A 7,940-nucleotide genomic window follows, 5' to 3' on the forward strand; every position below is an offset into this window, starting at 1 on the left:
ATTCCTGAGCCACTTCTCATCGCTATGACACATTTTTGTATTATGGTTACTGTATTTTATATTATTATGTATTATCATCTTCAGCTTGCAGACAAGGAAAAGAGGCTTAGAGGTGAGGGAATCATGGGTCTAAGGGCCAGAACTATAACTAGAATCCAGGCAGTCTGACTTAAGCACACGCAGTCCTATCTATCATTAATCATCAGGCCACTCTCCCTGCCTTCCTGCCCACATGGGAACACCAGCTTCCTGGTGAGCCACAGCCTCAGCTCAGACCCAGAGGGCAGAAGTATGGATTGAGGTCTCCCAGGGCTGTAGGATGCCCACTCCCTTCCTGGCCTACTCACAACACTACTACTGGTGCATTTGAAGGGAAGTATTCTGCTAGGCCTGGAGGTTTGTGGCTCATACAGCTGATAAGGTGCCACTCCTTGTGTTGTGACAGGTTGGGGTGGTCCAATCTCACACATGGCTGACACCTCCCAGCCCCACAGGGACCATCCAGGCAGCAGAAGCACCGAATGGATTCTGCATGGCTCCACCTCCTTCAGGAGTGGCCTTGGGGGCAGCAAAGGGTGGTAAAGGCTCCAAAGGCCTAACTCACTAGATCCCAGAGCAACTGATGCTGGCCCAGCACTTTACAAAGTGCTGGTACATGCACTACCTTGCTGGATCCTCAAAACCTCCCCGAGAAGGAGGTGAGGCAGGATGCTGATCCCTGTTTGCAGATGTGAACCTAACAAGGGTATGGCCTATTTGCCCAGTCTCTTCATCTGCCTTTCCAGTGTTGGTTAGAAGCCTTTGAGTGCCAGGCAAGGGTAGTTCTGTAACTGGTGAGGGAGAGAGGTGTAGGGATGGAGTGGGAGTCTTAGGGAAGCGTCTCTGAGCCACCTCAGGGACATGGACCAAAGAACAAAAGAAGACACAGGGCAGGTGTCACATGGTGAGTGCAGCTGACAGCCAGCTCCGTGGACACTGGTGAGGACATTGGGTTTTCACTGGAGGTCTCCCAGAAATACCTGGAGGAGATTTTAAGGGGTCTGATTTCCAGCGGGGTCCAGCTGCCACATTTTGTTTATTCAAAGTAATTGTAGTCACAAGGTCCAAGGTCTGGGGCATCTGAATTATTTCACAGGAATTGAGTTCAGAGGTCAAGATCACTATAGCAGACACTGTCTATACTCCACTCGTATCTCGTTGGCTCACCTTCAGGCAGTTGCTGCTGCTGTTGGCAGTTCCCTACCTCACATACTTGTGTCTCTTTTCCTGAGGACTTTCCATATGCAGGGCAAGCCACAAGTGGCAGGAGTCATGTCCCAGGGACATCCTTCAACTAATGATTGAGGGCAGAGAAAGTCGGAGATGGGTAAATCTCTCAGCTAACGTGGTGGGACAGTTCTGAGGTGTGCTTGACACAGTCTCTCGCTGGCACCTGAGCTGGGTTTACCTCCAGCTGCCCACAGTGGTAACCTCATCATTGTTGTTGTTAGGTGCCCGTGTGAAATTGTTTACTACAGATTAGCCAGTAAACACAAGTAAGGCCATGCATACCTTGCTTACTGGTTAATCCGCCCCTGCCTGTTAGAACTGGGTTTCCTGTTATGAGCAGCTGACAGAGCTGGAATCCAGTGATGGCCAGAATTCCAACTCAGCCCTCCCTCCACCCTCCCCAGGCAACAGCATTAACAAAAACAGCAAAAACCCACATGCTGCTGGCCACACAGAGGCACAGTTTTAAAGACTGCACATATTAGCTCATCTCATCCACACAACCACTCCGTGAGGTAGGAACTCTTCCCTTTTGCAGCAGAGGGAGCTGAGACACAGGGCCGGCGGTTGGGGGGTGGTATCTGATTTGCTGGAGGTCACAGAACTGTAAGGGGTGGAGCTGAGATTTAAACCTAGGCAGTCAGTCCAGCTGTAAACCACTGTTTTGCAACCCAACACACACCCCATTGGGCTGGCTGCTCAGAAACTCCACCAGGAGCCTCTGGCCCCTCCTTTGGCTGCAGCGCCTACCTCAGGAGCGTGCCTCTCATCCCTCCCCAGAAATAGGGGCAAGCTGAGTGATCACTGGCTTTCCTTCAATTTCCATGTAGCCTCCTGGACAGCCTGCTCTGCCCAGTGTGCCTGTCACAGCTTCATGGGCTCCTTGAATCCCTGCGATCAATGTGCCTGCAGAGCAGCTTCAGAACCTATCATGTATGCGGCACAGATCACACTGAAAGGCATGGCCCTGCCCAAGTAGTCAATATGCTGCAACTTTAGTGATTCTTTGAATCAATGATGTTTGTGTGGCAGGTGGAGGTGGGGAAGGCTGCGATTTCTCTTACATCCTTTCTGGGGTAACTAACCACCTCTCTTACAAATAAATGCCTCGCCTCCTACTGGCCCCTCAGGCCCTAGGAAACTTGGAGGGCTCCTCCCAAGGGGAACCTCTGGGGTCTTTTGCAGGCTCTGCATTTGGATAGAGCCCTGGGCGAAGCGCTACACTCCAGGATGTCACCCCCTCTCCGCAGCAGCCCTGTGAGTTGGAGTTCAGAGGGGTTGAATCACTTACCTAAGAATGTCCAGCCAGGAAGTGGTAGAGCCTCTAATTGAGCCCAGTTCTAGCTGATTACAAATAGTAACAGCAGGCATCTACGGAGAGCTTAGCATTTTCCTCATAACCCTTTGAGGTAGGTCTTTTAATGGTCAACCCCACTTTACAGATGATGACACTGCGACACAGAGAGGCTAATTGCCCTCCATCTCACAGATACCAAGTGAATTCCTTGGTGTTCAGATTCAGGCAGTCTGGCTGCAGCAGCGAGGCTCCTCTAAACCATTCTGCTGCAATTGCCTACAAAACTCATGTTCTATCTCTACCCCATCCTGCCTTTAGTCATCTGGTCTACCCAGCCACCTTCACATAATGCTGAATTGACTCTCAGAAGCCTGTGCTTGAACCCTCCCAGGGACTGGGGAGATCACTACCTGTGGTGATAGCTTTTCCCACTGTAGGGCTTGTTCATTCATTCCACAGCAAATATTGATCCCCACTATGCATTAACCCCAGGGAACCAGATGAATGGGACCAGTGCTTGCCCCCAGGGAGTGCACCCCCATCTGCTGGGAAGACACTCAGGTGGACAGACCCTTGCAATACAGAGTGGAAGTGTTCTGATAAGGGGAGTCTGGGGGTTGCAGAGCAGGAATCTGGGGTGGGGCATCTGTCTTAGTCATCTAGTGCTGCTCTAACAGAAATACCACAAGTGGATGGTTTTAACAAAGAGAAGTTTATTTGGCTAAAAGTCCAAATTCAGGGCATCAGCTCCAGGGGAAGGCTTTCTCTTTCTGTTGACCTTCTCATCAGTGTTTCCCCAGTCTAAGAGCTTCTCCGTGCAGGGACCCCAGGTCCAAAGGACATGCTCTGCTCCTGGCACCGCTTTTTTGGTGGTATGAGGTCCCCCATTCTCTGCTTGCTTCCCTTTCCTTTTCTCTCTTATAAGGTAACAGGTGGTGCAGGCCACACCCTAGGAAAACTCCCTTTACATTGGATTAGGGATGTGACCTGGGTAAGGGTGGTGTTACAATCCCACCCTAATCCTCTTTAACATAAAATTACAATCATAAAATGGAGGCCAACCACACAATTCTGAAAATCATGGCCCAGCCAAACTGATACACACATTTTTTGGGTGACATAATTCAAACCATGACAGTATCTAACTCCACTTGGCTTCAGAGAGGAGAGGCGCCCCGAGCTGGTTCCCAAAGACTTAGTAAGAGTTGACCACAGGAGGAAGAGAGGAGAGGGCATATCAGGGGCAGCATCTGGGAGGTGTGACAGCAGGATGATGTCAGGGAACTGCAGGTGAGTCAGAGTGGTTGGGAGTCAGGGTGCTTGATGGGAAAGGAGGCTGAAGAGGAGGTGGGGCCTGATCCTGAGGGGCCTTGAATGCCAAACCAAGCAGCTTAAACTTGGGAGTTAGGCCTTGAATGCCAAACCAAGAAGCTTAAACTTGGGAGTTAGAGCACCTATGGGAGGATTTCAAGTAGGAGAGTGACACGCTCAGATGTTTTCAAAAAGTTCTTTCTATGTTACACTGAAATTTGGCTCCCTCCAGCTCCTTTCATCCTTGCTAACTCTTCCCTCTGGAGCCACATGGCACAGGTTTGTGACCTCAATCCTGCGATAGCCAGAGACGCAGCTGGAGACAGACTTGGCCCCCTCCCCAGCGAAACTTCTCTTCCCCAGCTTTAAACCTCCCTTTTCCTTATATCATACAGAGTTATTGAATCCTGTTCTTACCACCCCCCACATCTCTACCCTTTACCATGTACATTTTCAGTTTCTCCCACCATTTTGGGAAGAGAGTACTTCCTGACCTCTTGTCTTTGGGCTCAGTCATGTGACTTGCTTTGGTCAATGGGATATTAGCAGATGTGATGCAAGCAGAGGCTGGGAATGTACTGGGGCAGTTAACTCTTCTGCCCCTGCCCTGGGTGACTCACTGGTCCCAGGTGGATGAGAGACACATGCAGCAGAGCCACCCCAGACCTAGGATTGTTGTTTTAAGCCATTGACTTTTGGGCTAAACCCTTTAACACAGTGTTTTTATGGCATGACATGATTTTGAATCACTCCACCATCCTTGTCACCCTTTTATAGGATTCCTCCAAGTCAATTATAAACACAAACTAATTAACATTTATAGTTCCAGTAAATAATATTTTTTAAGCTCTTACGAAGTACCAAGCACTCTTGTATGAGCTTTGCATGTACTAACTTATTGTGTTTTCACAACACACCTGTGAGGTGAATCGGTTATTACCCCCATTTTATAGAAGAGCAAATTGAGGCACAGAAGGGTTAAGTAATTTCTGTCAGTGCTAGAGCCAGGATCTGAATGCAGGCTGTCCAGCCTGGGAGCCCACTGCTACTGGTCCCTATGTTGTACTGTCTCTCTCTGTGGTTCCTTAGCACGTTGCAGTTCATGAAGTGCTTTTCACACACACGTTCTTATTTGGTTTCCCAGCAGCATATTGCCTTTGAGCTCCTCAAGGGCAAGATCTGTCTTATTCAGCTCTGTGTCCCCAGTGCCCAGTACAGGGCCTGGCACAAAGTAGGCATTGGATGCTTGAATTGAGAGGCCAATTGACCCCCCATCCCTGGCCCATTGGGGTGGCATCATCAGAGCCACTGGCACAGTGAGTGTGGTAACCAAGCAGGGAGGACACCTCCGTGAGGCCATCAGTCAGGGTGGGCGAGGCTCTGCTATGAACGGTCTTTGTGACTCCAACAGCCAAAGGTCATTTCTTGCTATGCAGCATGCCAATTGTGAGTTGGTGGGCAAGGTTCTATTCATCATGGTCACCCAGGGACCCCTATTTCACCCGTGTTATGCCAGAGGGAAACGTGAGTTCTAGAGGGTCTCACACCAGCAAGTAAATGCTGACCTGGAAGTAACCAGTGACATACCTGCTCACAATCCACTGGACAACACTAGCCACATGAACTTACCCAGACAAGGGGGGCCAGGACGCAGTCCTACCATATACTCATACGGGGCAAGACTGGAAACATTTGGAGAACAGCACCAATGACCACCCAAGTACACAGTGGTATAAAAGAAGACAACGCTTCCTCAGCTCCCCCATATGCCCCTCCCCACTCCATTCTGTCCTGTTCCCAACTTGGCTCATAATTTCAATTAGGATGATGAGTTTAAGACCCATAGCTCAGAGCTTGAAAGCATCAGGATTTGAACCCAGGTCTATCTTGCTGTAAAGCTAGTCCTCCTCTCCATCAACCTTAGTGCCCCTCAACACTACCAGAAAAGCCATCAAAATGGTAAAAAGGCTGGCGTGAAATGCTGTGAGGCAGGCAGTCAGCCACAGACCACTGTGAGCCTGAGAGCTGAGGATGGTTTCAGGAGGGGCTGTGTCCTGACAGGTGGACAGACTCTGAGAGGCCTCTCTTCGCCAAGAGGGGCCAGTAGGTATCCAGGCAGAGGGGAGGAGACCCCATTGTATGGAGGAGCTGTGAGAAGACAGCCTGGCCTGGTGGATGCGGGAGGCAGAGGGGAGGAATGAGCAGGAGGGGTAACGTGGGAGAGTGTGAACTCAGGCAGAAGTGGAGGCTGGTTGATGCTCTGTGGGTCAGCGCAGGCTGCTCCGGATTAAATGAGTACATGACGCCCCTGGGGACCTTGTTAAACTGCAGCTTCTGATTCCTTAGGTCTGGGGTGGGTCCGGGTCTGCATTTCTAGATTCCCAGGTGTTGCTGATGTTGCTGGTCCAAGGACCACACTTTGAGTAGCAAGATAGGAGAGTAGAGGCATCAAACAGACCTGGACTTGAAACCTAGATCTGCCACCAACTTCCCCATTTGGCAATTTGCTTGAGCTCGCTGGGCCCCAGTCCCCTCCTCTGTGAAATAGAAGTCACCTGGTAAGGCGGTTTTGAGGACTGCATGAAACGAGGCAGGGGAGACCCACGTGCAGTGTCTGGCAGTTAGTGAGTACGCAGTAGTAGATGGTGTCTAACAACAATCATGGCCTCCAGATAGTGGGCATTTCCCTTGTGCCAGGCTCGCATTGATCGCTTTTCATGAATTAAATTGCTGAATTCTCAGAACAGCTCCTTGATGAGGCACCCTTGCTATGCCCGTTTTATAGACAAGGAAAATGGAGCCAGTGAGGTTGACGCTGAGGTCACTCAGCTGGTCAGGAGTTGGACACGTAGGCTTCGCATTTCATTAGGAGCCCAAGACCTGATGACAAAGTTCTAAGTTAGTGCTGAGTGTAAAGACTACAAAATCCTCCATCACCCCCACTCCCACTGTACTCTGTCAAATACTGAGACTGCCTTCAAATAGCTCCATTTCACCGGAGAGAAAACCACTTTATTACAGAAAGTCCCTTCCCACAAAGATAGAGGAACAAGGAGGCCAATTAAACTCACTTGGCTACAGCATCACTTCGGAAATCAATGAGCTATCATTGCGAATCCAGCGTCTGTCAGCAGCTGCCTAATTTTAGCCAGCTCTTAGCAGGCTTCTTGCCAGGCTCACCCGCCCTTGTGGACTGGTAGAGAGGTTTGAGAATCATCATTGATCTTTTGACTAAAGTGTCCTAATGAAATACGAATCTGCTGTGGCTTAGAGAGCCATCTGTCATGGTGGCAGGGAAGAAATGCTACCGGGAGAACAATGGCTATAATTTCATTTTAAGACCTAGCTACCCTCCCCCACCCCACATCCTCCCTTTTGTCAGAGTTTTAATCTTGGCCTCATAGCTCAGTCCTGGGAAATCGATACCTTTCACTGTTTCTGCTTTGTCACAGAGCAATGGGGGGAAGCCATCAACAGGGCGTTAAAGATTTTCCCAATTATGCATGAGCCACCTGTTACAAGGGCCCTTGGCCACCAGCAGTGCGTTAACTCCAATTTGCATGAGCTGGAGTCAGGGAAGGGTGACTCAGCACTCTTTGTCCAGGGCAAGTGGCTAAGGAGGTGGCAGGGTGGGGGCTCCCAAAGGGCCCCTGGGTCCCGAGAATGAAAACACTGTCCTTCAATACCAGCAGTCGTTACTGGGCACCATGAACAGAATAAAGCGCATCATTATCTCCCAAACTGTCACAGGGCAGTGGAGCTTCCCAGGTAAAGAGGGAGGAGAAAAGCCCTGGCTGACCTGTGGGGCAGGTGCTTTCTGGCCCAGTCGGTCATCAGATCTAGGTGGGGGCTCTGAGGGTCCAGCCCCTCATCCCATAGATGGGGTCTCTGACCCCCACAGAGGGAAAGGTGACTTGTTCTAAGGCCACACACCAAGTTGGTGGCAGGAAGAGAGACACTGATGTCCTCCATTAGAGTGTTAGCTCCTTAAGGCAGGCTCAGGGCTTTCACCTTGGCAATTCCGGTGTCCAGCAAGGATTAGTGAATGAGTCAGGTGGTGAAG

Source organism: Trichechus manatus, unplaced genomic scaffold (genome assembly GCF_000243295.1).
Source record: "Trichechus manatus latirostris isolate Lorelei unplaced genomic scaffold, TriManLat1.0 scaffold00015, whole genome shotgun sequence".
NCBI lineage: Eukaryota > Metazoa > Chordata > Mammalia > Sirenia > Trichechidae > Trichechus > Trichechus manatus.